Source organism: Monodon monoceros, unplaced genomic scaffold (assembly GCF_005190385.1).
Source record: "Monodon monoceros isolate NGI ecotype Baffin Bay Population unplaced genomic scaffold, NGI_Narwhal_1 Super_Scaffold_4, whole genome shotgun sequence".
Classification (NCBI taxonomy): Eukaryota; Metazoa; Chordata; class Mammalia; order Artiodactyla; family Monodontidae; genus Monodon; species Monodon monoceros.
The window spans coordinates 76,747,672-76,768,166 of NW_021703781.1; the positions used below are offsets into that span (position 1 = coordinate 76,747,672).

Genomic DNA, 20,495 nt, shown 5'->3' on the forward strand with positions numbered 1-20,495 from the left:
TAGTTCCCTGTGCTCCACAGTAGGGCCTTGTTCTTTATCTCTTTTATGTACAGTAGTGTGTATCTGCGAATCCCAAACTCCTAATTTATCCCTCCCCCACTCCTTTCCCCTTTGGTGACCGTAAGTTCATTTTCTATGTCTGTGAGTCTGTTTCTGTTTTGTAAATGAGTTCATTTGAATCATATTTCAGATGCCACCAAAATCTTTCTTAGCTTAAAACCGAAACCAAAAGAATCCCTCCACAAACACACGGTGCCTTCCACCCTTCACCTTCCCACTGGCCCCAACCCTTGTTGGCCACTCTCTGTCCCTCTGCCTCGTGCCCCACCAGGCCTCAGTTTAGCACAGCCTCGACTGAGCCACTCTGACCTATGACACGGAAATTCTTCTCGCTATTCTCGCTGTGCTCTCCTGGCCCCACCCACCAGCCGGCTCCAGTGGATGTGCTGTACCAACAGCACCGGTGGGTTTCGTTCCCTAAATATCTCCACATTGCATCTCCGCCTCCTTCTCCCCACGGCTTCCATGGAGGGCCTCAGAATTCCTGCCAAGACCACACACTCCAGCAGCCTCCTCCCTCCACAGCATCACCAGTCATGTTTCTATAAAGCAAATCTGACTGTGTCCCTCCCCAGCTTAAAACCCTTGGATTTCTAACTAATTCAAAATATAGTTAAGTGAGGGTGGGAGAGGGATAAATTAGGAGTTTGGGATTAACAGATACACACTACTATATGTAAAATAGAAAACCAACAAGGACCTACTGTACAGCACAGGCAACTATACCCAATATCTTATAATAACCTATAATGGAAGAGAATACAAAAAAAGAATACATATACTTTTGTGTATGTATAACTGAGTCACTTTGCTGTACACCTGAAACTAACACAACATTGTAACTCAACTATATTTCAATAAAAATTTTAAAATATGTATATAAAGTTAAAGTCATACGCACAAAAGACATTTCTGCAGAGCCTGATTCATTATGACACAACACTGGAAGTGTCCAAAATACCCTACAGCAGGGACTGGCTCTGTAGGTCAGAGCACATGTGCTACTGCGTCCATTAACATGATAACAATGCCCATAGCCCACTCTAGAGTCTCCACATCTGCACATCTGCGGACATAACAACGTACCATGGCAGCCTTGAATGCTACGCCGGTGTGGATATTATTTCCTAAGTGACAGGGAAGCTCTGGTGATTTCCGAACAAGGCAAGTCAGTCAGTGCCTTATGTTCAGTTATGTGTTAAAGCTTAGTCCTGTGTACACATTAGATTACAGCCTTGTCTCTGGAGCCTTGACTCATGAGTTGAAATTAGCTGCTGCCTGTGTAAGATGCAACGTTTTGCAACTATATTTTACAAAGCCTAACGCGGGATATGTTTACTTTTTAAATTTTAATTCTCTTTATTGTGGTTAAATATACTTCACATAAAATTTAGCACCGTAACCATTTTTCAGTGTATGGTTCACTGGTGTTAAATACATTCACATGATTATACAACCATCACAAACATCCATCTCCATAATTCTTTTAATCTTGTAAAGCTGAAACTCTATACCCATTAAACAATAGCTCTCCCTTCCCCCACTCCCCAGCCTGTGGCAACCACCATTCTACTTTCTCTGTGATTCTGACTAGTCTAAGTACCTCACACAAGTGGAATCATACAGTATTTGTCTTTTGGTAACTTGTTATCTCACTTAGCATAATGTCCTCAAGGTTCATCCACGTTGTACCCTATGTCAGAATTTCCTTTTTTTAATTAATTTTTATTGGAGTATAGTTGATTTACAATGTCATGTTAGTTTCTGCTGTACAGCAAAGTGAATCAGTTATACATATACATATATCCACTCTTTTTTAGATTCTTCTCCCATATAGGTCATTACAGAGTATTGAGTAGAGTTCCCTGTGCTACACAGTAGGTTCTTGTTAGTTATCTATTTTATATATAGTAATGTGTATATGTCAATCCCTATCTCCCAATTTATCCCTCCCCTCCTTTCCCACTTGGTAACCATAAGTTTGTCCTTTTTTAAGACTGAATAATATGCCATCATACGTATACACCACATTTTGCTTATTCATTCATCTGTCTACAGACACACTTAAGTTGCTTCCATGTTTTAACCTATTGTGAATAATGCTGTATAAATATCTCTTTGAGATCTTGCTTTCAATATTTTTGGATATGTATCCAGGAGTGGAATTGCTGAATCATACAACAATTCTATTTTTAATTTTTTGAGGAACCAACATACTGTTATTCGCAGAGGCTGTACCATTTGCATTCCCACCAACCGTGCACAAGTGTTCTGTTTCCCACCTCCTCACCAACACTTGTTATATTCTAGGGTGGTTTTTTTTCATAGTAACCATTCTAATAGGTGTGGGGTAGTTATCTCATTGTAGTTTTCATTTGCATTTTCCCTAACCATCAGTGATGCTGAGCATCTTTTCATGTGCTTATTGGCCATTTGTATTTCTTCTTTGGAGAAAGGTTTATTCAAGTCCTTTGCCCATTTTCGAATTGACTTATTTGTTCTTGAGTTTTAGGAGTTTTCTACATATTCTGGATATTATTCTCTTATCAGACATACGACTTGCAAATATTTTCTCCCATTCTGCGGGGTTCCCTTTTACTCTGCTGATATCGTCTTTTGATGCACAAAATTTTAAACTCTTTATAAAACCCAATTTGCCTATTTTCCTCTTTTGTTGCCTGCGCTTTTTGAGTCATGTCCAAGAAATCACTGCCAAATCCCACGTCTTGAAGGTTTTACCCTACATTTTCTTCTAAGAGTTTTGTAGCTTTAGGTCTTTGATCCATTTTGAGTTTTTTTGTTGTTGTTGTTGTTGTTGTTTTTTGCGGTACGCGGGCCTCTCACTGTGTGGCCTCTCCCGTTGCGGAGCACAGGCTCCGGACGCGCAGGCCCAGCGGCCATGGCTCGTGGGCCCAGCCGCTCCGCGGCATGTGGGATCTTCCCGGACCGGGGCACGAACCCGTGTCCCCTGCATCGGCAGGCGGACTCTCAACCACTGCGCCACCAGGGAAGCCCTTGAGTTAATTTTTGTACATGGTGTCAGATAAGGATCCAACAAGAGTGATCATTAAGTGACTCCTCATTCAGCCCATTCAAGACTTTATCTCCCTTAGGTCTCTGACGCGTGTTATTTAGTGAACAGCAACAGTAATTTACCAAAGCCACACAACAGGAGGAAAGATTCAAGATCTCTTTGCCACATGTGTTCCCAGAGGCTGCTGAGCCTGGGCCTGCTTCAAGCCTGGGGCCACACCAGGAGCTATAGCACTGAGGGCTCATCGCATGCCAGGCAATTACCTCATTGAATCCTAAGACAGCTCAGGGAGAGAAATATAATTATTATCTCCATTTTACAGAGGTGGAAATTAAGGCACAGAAAGGGTAAGTAAACTGCCCGAAGTCACACACACCTAGTAAGAAAGTGAAGAAGCCCAGGCTGGAACCCAGGCAATTAGGATGACTCCTTGGGAGTAAAACCTATGACTAGGATCAAGCACATTAAAAGAATCATGATACCCAACAATCATAAGAAATGCTCCAGTTTGCTAAGTTCTTTATTATACATCACCTCATTTGGATTCTCCAAAGTCCCTGAGAGGTGGCCAAGAAAACACAGGGGTTTTTTATGCAAAGAAAACAAGACCCACAGAGGGTAAGAGACATAAATGCCCAAGAACAATACAACGGTAGCTCTGGCACCTACACCAGCCCTCCTGAGCCTGGTCTGGGGTTCTTCCACATCACCTTACCACCTGCCTCCTTACAGAGTGCAACCTACCAGCAGAAATTCTGGAGTCAAACATGACACCAGCTAGGATATTGATCACATTGACAAGTTGAGCTATGAACTCCATCAGGAGCCAGAAGCTGATTCGAACACTGTGGGTACAATAATACTGGAACCTTCCATTTGTATAAGACTAAATACTCTACAAAACAACTTCCACATTTTCTCACTCGGTCCTCCCAAGTCCTGCCATAACAGCTGTGCTCTAATGAGCAAATGTCTTATTGTCTTTTGCTGGATTTTTTGTTTACTGACTCTCCCGTCAAGACATCTGAGTACTCGCTATGGACCCATAATCCCTTACGTACAATTCTAAACTTCATGAAGCTCTGAAATATGAGAGTTTTTCTCTCTGAGTTTGTAGAAAACTAATCTGACAGCAAAACCTTACCTGAACTAACCTGGGGCTATTTATAACATTAATTTATTCCATTTAATGTGAATATTCATACATTTTATTGCAGAGACATCAGTGAGATTAATTACAGGGTGCTACTCAGATCCCCCTGGGAATGTTATGCAGGATCACCTTTCTGAAATAAAATTTAGAAGTCACCGTTGAATTACATTTGGCCCCAAGAGTTCTGGATGGAGAACTGTGGATGGGTACCACAGATACTTAATGAACTTACCAGCTGCTGGGTTAGTGTTTTCCAAATACCCCTCATGCAGTCCCCACAAGACAGACATTATCTCTGCTTATAGATACAAACACTGGGGTGTGGAGAGATTCTCTAATTTGTTCTGTCTCACAGAGCTACTTAATGCCAGAGCCAGAACAACTAGAACATCATGTTCTCAGCGTTCCCCACACTAGTGTGTGTGTGTGTGTGTGTGTTTGTCTGTGTGTGTGTCTGTGTGTGCCTGTGTGTGTTGGGGGGAGAGGGGAGGTAGTTAGAGATGGCTTATGGGATTTGTAAAGCATAAGCAAGTAAAACAGAGACTGAGGGCTTCCCTGGTGGCGCAGTGGTTGAGAGTCCGCCTAATGATGCAGGGGACGTGGGTTCGTGCGTCGGTCCAGGAAGATCCCACGTGCCACAGAGTGGCTGGGCCCGTGAGCCATGGCCGCTGAGCCTGCGCATCTGGAGCCTGTGCTCCGTAACAGGAGAGGCCACAGCAGTGAGAGACCCGCGTACCTCAAAGAAAAAAAAAAAAAAAAAGAGAGACTGAAACTTCATATACCCCAGGAAATAAGAGAGAGGAGAAAACAGGAATTTCCAGGCCTACATAGAACCCTACCTCCACTTTGCCTCTTCTGGACACCTGTCTGGTCGGCAGAGAAAACAGAGGAGAGATTCTGAAACTACTTATACCCCAAGTTGTCAACGACCAAGAGTGGATTTTGGCTGGCAGGGTCTTCTTTTTAGGGTAATGGCAGACACTGCTTGGAGTCTGCCAACAGAAAAACAGGAAAGAGGGCCATTTTTTCTCAGCATCCCAGTGCCTTCTCCTGGGGATGCTAGAGGTACCACTAAAGGGCAAATAACAAGCACAAGGTGTGGATGGTTCCAGATTGGACCGCCGATGGGTTAACACAGCCTCTTTGGGGTCTGGAATGCACTCTCCATGGCTAATCTAGAAGCGTGATTGATCTTTGCCAGTGTTCCATGTTTGTATTCAATCTTCTGAACTCCCTTCTGCAACAATAATTCATGTCAGAGCAGTTTATGGATCAACAGTGTATTTTCTGGTTAATGCAACCCTGCACCTATAATAATTCAAAACTGAGATTTATCACTCTGCCACAATTCCATCTTCATGCTTCATCTCTTCATGTTTACATCTGATTTGACTTTCTCTAATCTAAAATAAATCAGCATGAAAAGCATTAGATTTTCCATTTAGATTCTCAATTGCCTTTTATTACCAAGATAATATCCCTTATCTGACTACAAATGGTGGGACTGTTCCCTCGTTAGGATCTGAAAAAAGATGCTACAGTTCAATCTCTGTGTCTCTCCTTGCTTCTCCTTCACTTTGGTTTTCAAGGGTGGTGTCTGGTGGGGTTCTGGTTTGAAAATGAGACAAATCAGGATGTAAAGAGGATAGATCATTTCAATCATTCCTCCTCTTGTGAGACTCACAGAGGAAGGCCTCCCCTGGCTGCCTAATGAGAATTGATCTTGGGAGAGTTCACGCTTCATTTCCCCACCAGTGACTTCAGCCCCTGTCTGTTTAGAGGCATAAATGGGAGCAGCAATGACGAATCACTTGACTGGAGACTTTTATGCGAACGTCAGGAGTGGGGGGAAAATAACACCATATTAATAGGCATGTTAATTACATGCCTATTACAAAGTCAATAAAATTTACCATTGCAAGTGTCCAATTCCATGAGATTACATACATTCACCATGTTGAGCCACCATCACCATTCTCCATCTCCAGAGCTTTTTCATCTTCCCAAACTGAAATTCTGTCCCCATTAAACCATGATTCTCCATTCCCCTCCTCCACCCAGTCCCTGGCAGCCACCATTCCACTTTCTGTCTCTGTGAAATTTAACTATTCCAGGCACCTCAGAAGAATGAAGTCAAACAACATAATATCCTTCTGTGCTTGGCTTGTCTCAGTCAGCACAAGGTCTTCGAGGTTCAGCCACAGTGCAGGTGGGCTGCCTGGGCTGCCTTTTCCTCTGTTGACAGGGTCCTTGGACACACACAGTTTTTCACGCTGATGCAGCCCAACTTATCCATCTTTTCTTTCGTGGCCTGTGCTTTTGGTATTGCCATCTTGGATTTTTAAATAATTTTATCTGTGAACTTGTGTTTTGTGTATAAACCCCATGGGATGATCATGCATGCGGGCAGAAAGACGTGTGCCATGTGTGTGTTTGTTGATTTCCTTGCTGCCCCATTCACAGAAGGTGCTCTGGTGATCCCTGATCACAGAATTCGGATGAACCTACAATGCATGGGAGTTCAGAGAGATTCAAAGTGAATAAAAGTTAAGCAAATTACCCCAAGATCAACTAAGCAGAAGGATGACAGCCCCGAGAGGCCATGCTTTCCACTGGAACCAGATTTGCTTCAAATGTACGAAGAAGGCTATAGATTTCTGAAAAACACAAATGCCTGAGCAACTCTATTGAGACAGACTGGGGCCTGGGATCTGGGACCCTTTGCTGCAGTGCTTGCACCTAAACAAACACCTTCTCAAGCAACAAAATACAAAGAAACCATAAGGGACTAAAAATAACTGCGTGCATGCACAGCTGGGGCAAATTATAAACAAGATACAAAAAGACCAAAAACCCAACGGCCATTTCTGAAGAGCCGGGAGCAAAAGCAGGGTGTTGGGGGCAAAAGCAGGGTACTGTGCATGCCCGCTGCACTCAACGCCACCAAAAGGGGGGCAGACCACCTACGCCACCGCTCCAGCCTGACCTCTGGACACACCCCTACCCTCACTCCACATAAGTAACCAGCTTGCCCCCCCTTAGGGTCCGAGCAAGGGAACCTGTTACTTGTTCTCACTACCCTCCTCCTGAAGCACGGGCCCCAGCAAAGCCTTGCCTGAATTTCTTGTCTTGCCTCTTATCAATTTCAACTGATTCCAGAGGCTAAGGACCCTGGTTGGTAACCCCATCATATCTCTTCTTACTCCTCTTACCTCCCTGTGTTAGTCAACCGCTTATGCTGAAAATAATAGCATAGAAGGAAAGGAGAGATGGGCAACCACAGTCCCCTTTCCTTTTGGTTCTTCCTTACTTATCAGTAAACTAAAGGTAGAGAGTGTTGGTAAAATATGATTATACCAAGGAATGAAATTAAAATCTGAATTGGTTTTCGCAGTGTTTCCGTTGTTCTAATAAGAATAGATATATGAGACATTTCTCCGAAGAAGACATACAGATGGCCAGCAGGCACATGAAAAGATGCTCAACATCACTAAGAGAAATGCAAACCAAAATTACGATGAGGTATCATCTCACACTGGTCAGAATGGCCATCATTTAAAAGTCTACAAATAATAAATCCTCCTACACTGTGGGTGGAAATGTAAATTGGTGCAGCCACTACGGAGAACAGTATGGAGGCACCTTAAAAAACTAAAAATAGGGACTTCCCTGGTGGCGCAGTGGTTAAGAATCCGCCTGCCAATGCAGGGGACACGAGTTCGATCCCTAGTCCAGGAAGATCCCACACGCCGCAGAGCAACTAAGCCCGTGCGCCACAACTACTGAGCCTGTGCTCTAGAGCCCGTGCTCTGCATCAAGAGAAGCCACCACAATGAGAAGCCCGCGCACTGCAACAAACAGTAGCCCCGCTCGCCACAACTAGAGAAAGCCGGTGCGCAGCAACAGAGACCCAACGCAGCCATAAATAAATAAATTAATTAATTAAAACTAAAAATAGAGCTACCATATGATCCAGCAATACCACTCGTGGCATATATCCGGAGAAAACTCTAATTCAAAAAGATACATGCACCCCGATGTTCATAGCAGCTCTATTTACAATAGCCAAGACATGGAAGCAAATTAAATGTCCATCAACAGATGAATGGATAAAGAAGATGTGGTACATATACACAATAGAATATTCCTTAGTCATAAAAAAGAATGAAATAATGCCATTTGCAGCAACATGGATGGACCAAGAGATTATCATATTAAGTGAAATGAGTCAGAGAAAAACAAATACCATATGATATCGCTTACATGTGGAATCAAAGAATAGATACAAATGAACTTATTTGCAAAACAGAAATGGATTCACAAGCATAGAAAACAAATTTATGGTTACCAAAGGGGGGTAAGATAAATTAGGAGTTTGGGATTAACATATCCACACTACTATATATAAAATAGGTAAATGAAAAGGATCTAGTGTATAGCACAGGAAACTACTCAGTATCTTGTAGTAACCCATAATGAAAAAAAATCTGAAAAAGGATATATATATATATATATATATATATATGTATATAACTGAATCACTTTGATGTACACTTGAAACTAACACAACATTGTAAATTTACTTCAAAAAATTTTTAAAAAAGGAAAATATATGCATGGATGAGATTAAAAATAAAAATTGTATCATTTCAACAATTCCACAGATGAGTTAAATGTTTTAATATTTGTGTTAAAACTGAGATCACACAATATAAAGATGAACAGTAAAATTCATGGTAATAATTTAAATTTTTAGTTTTTCTTTACTTACACCAACTGAATAGCAAATAAAAACCATCATAACAAATCAAGAGGAAGACCATGGAAGAAAGGAAAAAGACTTATATGTTAGAACCTTAAATGACTATTATTCCTGTGTTTTTTAACATGGGGACCACACATTCATTTTGTTCTGGTCCCCACAAATGACACAGCCAAGCCTGAGTGAGTGGCCATTTACTGCAGAACTGCTGCATGGAAAGTCATCACATTCTTGCTCCCTGTGTCTGAGAGCTCGCACAGCGGCACGCAGGCATTTGGAGCATTTGGAACAAATATCCAGGCATTTGTTCCTGGATATTACATCAACAGCGAGGAGCAAACAGTGTGGATCTGAGCCCTCCGCATCTCCCATGCACTGCGGGCCCCTCTGCATGTCCATCAACCGAGACCCAGTCCCTTTCACACACCTGGCCTAACCCAGCGCCACTGAAAGCAGCTAAACTGGAGAAGCCAGCAGTGTCCAGAACTCATTAGTGAGGAGCTGAGCACACTTGTAGCTAAAATAATGAGTTTTGTGAAGTTTCTGTAAATGCAGGGCTGGATCAGAGGCTCTGAGCCCTCCACAGGGTAGCCGCTTGAGGGCCCACCCTCTCGGCCCTGGTTGCAGTGGCTTTGCTGGGAAGAGGCTTCTTGTTCTCGATACAAAATGGCAAGCAAGTTGTTGTGTGCTTTAAGAAGATCATGCCCCCATTTTGCCTTCAGCCCTGTTTGTTTCTCTGAAACATGATTATTCCTAAATCCTGGATGTTTTCCAAGATACTCCTTTTTGGAGCTGTCTCCAAGTCTTTTCTGGATGGAGAAAGGATATAAATTAGACTCACAGGGAGGAAGTTAAACAATTTCTCTATTAGGAATTTGATTAATGAAAAGGGGAGCAAATGGAATGACCTCTATTTTGGAGCTTCATTTTGGCAATCTAGAGCTGATGTCTGTCTGTCAATCACTAAGAAATGAGTGAATCTGGAAGCGAGCCTAACGTATCAAATCAGAGGACGCTCTCTTCCATGTCCAAAGTCATCAACCGTCACTCACTCCGGCCTCAGGTTTTCACCTAAAACACACTTCACGCCCTTTTGTTCATTCGTTCATTCATACACGCACCCCACAATGCTTCTTGAAGGCTGACCTGGTGCTAGGGACACAGTCGTGAGCTAGAACAGATTAGGGGCCCCTTTCCTTATGAAGCTGCTAGACAGAGGTTCACACCTATGTGCCTTCAATTCCAAGGGCTCCTATTATTTCCCTTTTTGCACGGATACGAAATTTTAAATACAGTATCGTAAGCAGAATACTCACATGTATCCTATGTCCTCTTTCCTTTCAGTGTGAGCAGAACCTGTGAATACAATGGGCTATCACTTCTACAATTAACTCGTGTTCCACGCCAAAGGGTTTTGCAGATTCAGTTAAGGTTGCTAATCAACCTTGATTAGTTGATGTGGAGTTAATCCAAGGTAGATCATACCAGCGGGGGCTGGCCTAGTCAGGTGTGTTTTGTGAAGCAGTCAGAGGGATTCAAAGCAGCAGAGATTGTCCTGCTGGCCTTGAGGAAGCAAACAAACACGCTGTGAACTGCCTACGGCCGGAGCCACATGACAAGAACCTGAGGACAGCCTCTAGGAGCTGAGCATGTCAGTCAAGAGCCACCATGACAATGCGGACTTCAGTCCTACAGCCACAAGGAACTGAGTGCCGACGATGACCCGGGATCTTGGAAGAGGACTCTGAGCTGCAGGTGAGATCACAGCCACATCTGACACCTTGATTCAGCCTGGAAAGACCCTAAGCAGAGAGGCCAAAACTGGAAATAATAAATAGGTCTTGTTTTAAGCTACTAAGTATACGATCATTTGTTTTGCAGCAGTAGAAGAATAACACAGATAGTATCTGCCAGATGGTTTGGTTTTTTTTCTAATAGCCAATCAGAGCTGAAACTATGTATGATCCTGCACTAAATTGATATTATCTCAGTCATAAGTAAATAAACAAGTTGCCTCAGTTAATTTATACAGAGGGAGCACAAGGAAACAAACATATTCCCTGGACTGCAGAATGCTGATGGATAATGCTGTGGACCACCATGTTGGGAAACACTGAAATATATACTGTTTAATGTGACGTGGCCCAATCTTGATGATCTGGCCTCTGCCAAGCATACTTGGTATATATATTACAAAATATACTTGACAAGCAATGCTTTGACATAAGTTCCACTAAATTCGGAAAATTTTTAGCCATTATTTCTTCAAATATTTTTTCTGCCCTCACCCCATCCCCACTCTTTCAGAGATTCTAATTATATGTGTCTTGGATGTCTTGAGATCTCTCCCTCTCTTTTTTGCTCTCTTCAGTTAGAAATTTCACTGATCTTTTCTTCTATAGCATCCAATTTCCTGTTAATCCCATCTAGTGAAATCTCCACTTCAGATAGTATTAAAGAATCATTTTTTTCTTCTCTATAAGTTCTATTTGGTTTATTTTTCTATCAATTACTTCTCTTCCCATTGTGGTAATATCTTCCCTTAAATCCTTGACTGTAAGGGGAAAGCAATATATTTATAATATTTATAAGAGCTTTTTAAAAAGCCCTTGCTTGCTATTCCATCATCTCTCCTATTTATGGATCTGCTTCTATTAATCGTAATTCCTCCTGGTTAAAATCATACTTTCCTGCTTTTGTCAAATACCTAGCAAGCTTTACCTGGATGCCAGATATTTTAAATTTTTTATTGTGCTTTTGATGGATTTTGTCATAATCTTTTAAGGAATGTTCAACTTTGCTCTGGCCGGCAGTTAAACTACTTGTGAAACAGCCTGGTTCTTCAAGAATTGTGTTTTAAATTGCTATAGGATGGACCTAAGACAGCCTTTAATCTAGGGCTGGTTTAGCAGGCTCCCAAGGCAGAACCCCTCTAGAATCTCTACTGAAGTTACCATACATTCAATGAGGCCTCTACGTTCTGGATGGTGGGGAACTTCAGTGATCCGTGGCCCCAAGTGAGCACTGAGAAGTGTTCATCTGAGAGCTTCCCAGTAACCGTTCTTCCCTTGCCAGTTGTCCTTTGGCCTCGTGAAGTTTCACGGCACAGATTGGCCTTCATCTGCAGCCTCAAGGGAATGTGAAGGAAATGTCTGGAGCTCCTTCTCTGCCTGGCTCCCTCCTCTCAGGAACTACATCCTGTGAATTCTAGCCGCAGTTCTAGAGATTACTGAGTTCTGTGTAGGTTCTGCCTGCCTGTGCACCACCTAGAAGTTGCCATTCCAGCTGTCTGAAATGTCTTCCCCTTCTCCATTCTTACCCCACATTCTCACCCTCCCTGCTGGTCCTGGGAAACTCCCAATCTCCCACGAAGCACATGCCCGGAGGTCTCCTCCCCTGTGCAGTCTCGCTGAGTCCTCTGGGTCTACAGCTCTCTGTAGACCCCCTGACTTGGCATTCATTGGCTGCCTCCCTGACCAGATGATGAGAAGGGGCCGGAACCCTGCCTTTTGCAACTCTGTGTCCCCGGCACCAAGCACAGTTCCTGGCACATAGTAGGTCCTTGATACTTTTTTAAAAATGATCCAGCCCACTCTTTCCTCTTTTGTCCATTTGCTCCACTAGAAAGGGAAGAGAACCTGGGAGAGCGAAAACAGAGGGCACTGAGAGCCCATGTGGGACTTATAAACCAGAAGAAGGTGCTTAATGAAAAAGCCACGGGAAGGAAAGATGCCTAAAGCAGAAGGAGAGAGTCAGTGGGCTCTCTACTGCCTCTTCCCACCCGATTCTGGCATGGTTTACTTTCTCTAGGACCAACTCTGAAGTCCCCTAGGTCCCCAGCTATTGCTGTCAGGACAAAGGCTGCTTCCCTCTCTTCTCCCCCAACACCTTGCAAGAAACACAACCTCAGAGGAGGATGTCACTAAGGTAGAAGCTCCCTTCTGCCGCTCCTAACTGTGTCTCTGCACGGCCTGCATCATCTATCTGGGCCTCGCAGAATTTTCTCTTTGGAAAAACAGGGCTCATGTGCCTCGCACAGCTGTGGTGAGGATCAATGAGGCAATTCAGGGACCAAACAACACAGTCCCCTTTGTTCCATCCCCATATCAACTCTCCTTGCACAGAGTGGTCCAGCCACTCTGCTCTCTGATCATATCTCCCCCCACCCCACCCCCCGCCATGCCCCTTCACACCGGCTTTCTCAACACAGGCAATTCGCACAGGTTTCTTTGTCATTTTCTCTTTGGCTCATGTGGTTGGAAAACATTGGTCTGAAACTTCCAGATCAAGGTTTCAGACCTGTATCAGAATCACCTGGTTTTTATGTTAAAAACAGAGATTTTTGTACTCAGCCATAAAAAAGATGAGATAATGTCACTTGCAGTAATATGGATGGACTTAGAGATTGTCATACTAAGTAAGCAAGTCAGACAAAGACAAGTATCATATGATATCACTTATATGCTGAATCTTTAAAAAATGATACAAATGAACTTATTTGCAAAACAGAAACAGACTCACAGACATAGAAAACAAATTTATGGTTACCAAAGGGGAAGGGGGGGTAGGGATAAATTAGGAGTTTGGGATTAGCAGATACAAACTATTATATATAAAATAGATGAACAATAAGGTCCTACTGCATACCTATATATTGAATACAGGGAACCATATTCAATCTTATAATAACCTATAATGGAAAAGGATACAAAAAAGAATATATATATATATGCATAACTGAATCACTTCACTGTACACCTGAAACTAACACAACATTGTAAATCAACTATACTTCAATTTTAAAAATGAGAACATGTCACTCCTCTGCTTAAAACTCTCCAATGATTTCCCAATGTACTTAAAATAAAATCTAAAAGCTTCAAAAAAAAAAAAAAAACGAACCAGAGATATCTGGACCCCACCCTTTCCCAGAGCCCAGGGGTCTACATTCTTAGAAAGGTCTCTTGAGGATTCTGAAGGACACTAAAGTATGAGGGCAATTCAATGCTTTATGAGGTGACAAACCCCATTCAGATCCTGGTAGGTCTTCAAGAGAGGGTATAACTTACATGAAAAAATGCCCTGACTTAACCCTGGCTTTACCAGGCAGGAATCAGATGTGTGTGAACACACATTCTCAATAATCTGTTGTCAGATGGAATTTGCAGCTGACCACAGGACTGGGTGGGTTCTGAGTAGAAACTGTGCATTCAGCTCAAGGACAAATTAGTGACTAATCTCTGAATTGCTCGGGGAACAGAGTCAAGGGTATAGGAGGTCATAAGTCCCTGTCACCTGGCACTTTCAGTGAGGAGAAGCTAGGAAGGGGATGTTCACCCAGTTGAAACAGGACTTCTGGCACAGGGGCAGCATCCTCAAAGCACTGGTCACAATTAGCTTGGGTCCAGGGGCCATGTCTTCATGCCATGGCTTTGCTTCAAAGTTGGGGATGACAGAAAAAGGCACATTGGAACTTGAACACCAACAACGACTCACTTTTACAGAACGCTGCCTCCGTGCCAGGCCCAAGGCTCAGCCTTTATATAGAGCATCTCCCTTATTCCTCCCAGCAATCCTATAAGGCAGATGTCACCATGGTTCCCATGAACACAGATGAGGAAACTAAGGCTCAAAGAGGTCAGGAAACTTGCCAAGGTCACTCAGCTATCAAGACCCCAGAAAGAGGGCTTCGCTGGTGGCGCAGTGGTTGAGAGTCCACCTGCCGATGCAGGGGACACGGGTTTGTGCCCCGGTCCAGGAAGATCCCACATGCCGCGGAGCGGCTGGGCCCGTGAGCCATGGCCGCTGAGCCTGCGCGTCCGGAGCCTGTGCTCCGCAACGGGAGAGGCCGCAGCGGGGAGAGGCCTGCGTACTGCAAAAAAAAAAAAAAAAAAAAAAAGACCCCAGAAAGACTCCATCCAATGCCCTGGGTCTTGGTCACACCCCCTTTTCATCTACCATCTCTCCTGCCTTGGTTTGGCTGAAATGTGGACGTAGTCCCCCCACCCATGCACAATTTCCTGATGGAAGTTGGCCAAAATGATGTCAGATAGGTCTTAGGAGGCTTGGCTGTAAATATTCCAGATCAATTTGCACTTCATCTTTCACAGACATTCACAGTGCAGTTAATCTGGAGACCTCAGTCACCAGGCGTGCTTCCTGACACATCAAAACTCATCTCAGACCTCTGATCTCTCGTGCCTCTTCAGGACCTCGCCCCCTGACGGCCAGCCTCCCATTGGCAGGAGCAGGGAGGGGCTGGTGTGGCAAATGGGCAGCACTGATTCCCAAGGTTGGTCGCTCCATCTTTTGCCTCTTGGACTCCTTCCTCCTGCATCTGGACAGAGGCTACCAGCCATTGTCAATGGATGAGTGTTGAAGCTTCTAGGAGATTCTAGGAGGATCACCAAGTACACTCTCAGGTCTTGCACATGAGGCAGAGGTTTCTGACCTGGTCATTGGGTGGCAAAGCTAATTGAAATATTTATTGTCCTTTGCGAAATGTCCTTTTCTCAGTCCTGACTCTGGAGGGCTCAGTGCCTTCTGTGTAGCCAGAGCCACCAGCATATCCCAGGGAAAATCCCACTCGGAGGCCAAGTCTTCAGAAAGAAAAGTGAAACTCAGAAGACTCTGATCTGGCTAAGTCTCTTCAGCTTGGTTGGGAAATAGGTAAATTGTTTTGCACCTTCTGATCGTTGTGAGAAGAAAGGGAATGTTTGTGTCACCTTCTGTTTGGCCTCAGTGACTTCTTTATTCCCTGAATAAAGTAATCTTGAAGCCCAAGCACTTAAAACTTGAGTGCTTTTATTTCATACTACCTAAGGGTTCACTTCAACCACTGGAAAACATCCATCAAAGCCCAGAGTGGCATTTCTCAACTCCAGTGGGGCGTCAAAACCACCTGGGCAGACACACCTACTTCCGGCCATGATGGAGCAACCAGACAAAAGCTATGAAGAACTGTTTCCAGACACTGGGCACAAGAAATGCGGGGCTACGAGGGGTAACCAGAGAGGTGAGCCCTACAATCGTCCCCACCTAGAAGCAGTTTCCAGGCTGTGTATTGGAAAGGGGACGCTCGAGAGACCCTGGGGTCTCACTGAGTGGACAGGGCAGGGGTGCGGATTCAGAGAGGCTGAGGTAGCTAGAATTTGTGCAGCCAAGTACCAAGGAACAGCAAGGAAAGAGAGTTTCTAGCAAGCTGCCAGGGGGCCCACCAGTCTTTGGCCAAATACTCTCTTGCACATGCTTAAGGGAAAAGTGCCTGAATCCAGGAAAAGAACTGCCAGACAGTAGTAAGTTGGACACTCCCAGGGCCTCACCCAGAGCTGGAAACCGTTTGTGTTTCCACTGGCCCTGGTGGAAAGATCTCACGTACATGGGACATTAAGTTGAGTCCTCACAAGGATCATGCCTTAATAGTGGGGCTGAACTATGGAAAACAGTATGGAGGTTCCTCAAAAAACTAAAAATAGAGCTACCATATGATTCAGCAATTCCACTCCTGAGCATATATCCAGACAAAACTATAATTCGAAAAGGTATATGCAGCCCTATGTTCACAGCAGCACTATTCACAATAGCCAAGACACAGAAGCAACCTAAACGTCCGTCGACAGATAAATATATATATGTGGTACATATATACAACGGAATACTACTCAGCCATAAAAAAAGAATGAAATAACGCCATCTGCAACAACATGGATGGACCTAGAGATTACCATACTAAGTGAAGTAAGTCATAAAAAGAAATACAAATACCATATGATATCACTTATACGTGGAATCTAAAATATGACACAAATGAACTTACCTACGAAACAGAAACAGACTCACAGACATAGAGAACAGACTTGTGGTTGCTAAGGGGGAAGGAGGCTGGGGAAGGGATGGAAGGGGAGTTTGGGGTTAGCAGATGCAAACTATTATATGTAGAATGGATAAACAACAAGGTCCTACTGTAGAGCACAGGCACCTATACTCAATATTCTGTGATAAACCACGATGGAAAAGAATATGAAAAAGGATGTATATATATGTATAACTGAATCACTTTTTTGTACAGCACAAATTAACACAAGATTGTAAATCAACTATACTTGAATAAAATAAATTTTTAAAATTAGTGGGCCTGAATTAGCACGAGATCAGGGTTCCTCAGCCTCCACGCTGTGGACATTTCAGGCTGAGCAGATCTTTGTTCTGGGCGCAGGGGACTTTGTCCTGGGCACTGCAGGATATTTAGAAGCATCCCTGGCCTCTACCCAGTAGGTACCAGTAGCATCTTTCCTGAGTTGTCACAACCAAAAATGTCTGCAGACATTACCAAACATCCTGTGGGGTGTGGGTGGAGGGTGAAATCCCCCATGATTGAGAAGCACTGCCCTTGACTAAAAGCTGCCGAGAAGTAAGGCTCAAAAGGATCAAAGTGTTTTCAAGGAACGGAACCTCATGCCAGAACAAAGTTCAATGCTCTTTAAAGGAATACAGCAAAATCAAACACCCACTCTGGGTCACAAGAGCCCTGGCTGGGCCACAGGCATATGTAGTTTGTAAAGGTCACCATGAGAAAACCACCCAAATGTCCACCTGCAGATGAATGGATAAAGAGAATGTAATATACACATACTGGAATATTATTCAGCCTTAAAAAAGAAGGAAACCCTACCATTTGTGACAACATGAATGAAACTAGAGGACATTATGCTAAGTGAAATTAACCAGTTACAGAAGGACAAATGGCATGATTTGTCCTGCATGACTCCACTTATATGAAGTATAACAACTAAGCAAATTCATCGAAGCAGAAGATAAAATGGTGGTTGCAGGGGCTGGGGGAGGGGGAGGGGGAGGGGGAGGGTGGAGTTGCTACTCGATGGGTATAAGTCTTCAGTTATGCGAGAAGAATAAGCCCTAGAGCTTTCCTAGACCACATAGAGCCTACGCTTAACAATGTGGTACTGTTACTTCAAAATACGTTAAGAAGACAGATCTCATGGTAAGTGTTATTACCACCAAAAAACAAACAAAAAAGCAACACGCAAAAGAACACAAGGAAATTTTTAGCAGTGATGGATATGTTTAGTACCTTGATTGTGGTGATGGTACTATGGGTGCGTGCATATGTCTAAACTCCTCAGAGGGTAGACATTATCAAAAAGATAGATAAATATAAAAAAATAAAAGTTTGCCATGATTCTTCTATTCAGCCAGAATTGAGCACCACAGCCAAGTCCAAAAAAAAAAAAAAAAAAAAGGATGAGTAGGAAGGGGAGATGGAAATGACAGAGGTTTGGGGAAATGTTGAGAAGCATAGCTAAATGGTGATCACCAAATACAGAAACTTTCCCTGGTCCATCTAATGATTAAATGTATTAGAAACTGTCATCTACATGAAGACAGATGGGTGAGACTTGGCTGGCGTGCCCCAGCCCACGCCTATCATCAGAATGGTCTCCTCGATCAATTAACAGATGCCCACTCACATTCCAACTCTGGGAGATGTGAGCACGTCTCTGAATTCTACGTGGCTTCCCTTCTAACGTCAGGGAAACTGTCCACACCCTGCTTCACAGGGAATCTCAGAAGGTGGCCAGGCTTGCAATGTTGACAGCGGCCAGAGCTCAAATAAAAATCCATCTCCTTGCCCAGTTATGGTTATTTTGATGTCCGAAATTTATCGGGTATCTCTGCAGGAGGAGAAAGGCTCTGAACATACTGTGGTTTTAATAGTTTGGGGCATGTTGGAGTCAGCACGGATCAAGGCTTTGCAAACATGCAGAGAATGATCTTTAGCCCCCTCACCGCCACCTGCTTCCAATCCCCGCTGCCTTTCAGATGTGACAGTACATATGCTTGTCATCCCTATTACGAGGCAGTTTAAGCAAGGGAATGAGTATGGCTGGACCATCCCTGGGCCAGAGTTAGGTGCGTCCCAGATGAGAGGCAGCATCTCCAAGCATTAACACAGCTCAGGAGTAAGGTCACAGTTTTAGAAAAATGCCAGCCTTAGACTTTAAGCTCAACTCAAATACATCTGTATGTCTTCCTGAGGAGGACTTGAAATCCATAAGGTTTTTACAGAAACAAAATCTCCCAAACTCACTCTTCCTGGAGAACCAGCCAGTTCCTTTAATCTAGCACCTTTGTGCATTGAGAGTTCACCCCAGTGACCGTGCTCATTTTTCACCCCATCAGGTACTTTATGGTTAAAGCCCTGGCAGATGAACCAATGGCCTTGGAGCCTTCGAGAGAGAGAGAAGGGGTCACTGGGCCAAGTGTAACAGGACCCAGAGGCTGTTAATTGGGCTCTCGTCAGTTCAGCTTGGAAACTGAGCAAGAAAGCTGCCTTCTTGCTGGGTTTCCTAACCTAAATGGCTGACATGCCCCAGTGGGAATAACATGAACAATTCAATGGACGTGGAATATTTTAAAGTGAAATGTTTTTGCTACTAAAAGAACAGAGCTCGGAATTCAGAGGGATCAGAAGCACAGATCCTATCTGAGCTTTCAAACTTGGCCTGCCCTTGAGTGGAGGAAGCAGGCCCTGCCTGGACCGCCTTTCAAATCACAGACATAGTGAGGACTGTCCAGCTGACCAGCCTGATTGCTGTGGGTCTCAGACTCACCTGAACATAAGACTTTAGACTCCAGGTTACACTCAAGCAGCAGGCACACGGCCTCAATTGTTGGCTGTATTTGGAAATGTGGCTTGGCGGGGGGGGGTTGAGTCACACAAAAAAATGCTGTAGCTGCAACTGTCAGTATAATAGATGTTTTTTACAATCTCCTACAAAGATGCACTTTTCCACACTGTTACCTTCAATGTTACTATAGGAATAAACAAAGCTTTATGCATACCAAAGAAAAAAAAAAAAAAAAGGAACACAAGAGCCGCTCTTTGCCATTGAGGGTGTAAAATGGAGCCATGAACACTTTTTAAAAAATGCAAGCTGAGGGCTTCCCTGGTGGCGAAGTGGTTGAGGGTTCGCCTGCCGATGCAGGGGACACGGGCTCGTGCCCCGGTCCGTGAGGATCCCACATGCTGCGGAGAGGCTGGGCCCGTGAGCCATGGCCGCTGAGCCTGCGCGTCTGGAGCTTGTGCTCCGCAATGGGAGAGGCCACAACAGTGAGAGGCCCGCGCACCGCAAAAAAAAAAAAAAAAAGAAAAAAAAATGCAAGCTGATATAATTCAACAAGTTTTTCTCTCTCTCTGGAGGACTGAAAAATAACCTCAGTGAAATTGATACAATGATAAAATTCTGTCCCATCTGATTAATTCCTTGTGAATAATAACATCTCTGGTTTCCTTCAATTATATTCTAATTGCACACCTCTTGCTCTGGTCAATTAAGCAATGAACCAATGAACAACTATTACTGAATTTAATTAACACCATTATTTCCGTGGCCTTTATATCTCTGTGGTGAACGTGGAAATTCACAATCCCAGGGCTGGCACTGGGAGAAGCCAGCCTTGAACCC

At 43.8% G+C, this 20,495-nt stretch overlaps 1 protein-coding gene across 3 annotated transcripts in view; it reads right to left on the reverse strand.

The window, feature by feature from the left end:
- LOC114908456 (disintegrin and metalloproteinase domain-containing protein 12-like) overlaps window positions 1-20,495 on the reverse strand; it is a 668,284-nt gene that overhangs the window by 646,666 nt on the left and 1,123 nt on the right. The window lies entirely within an intron of this gene.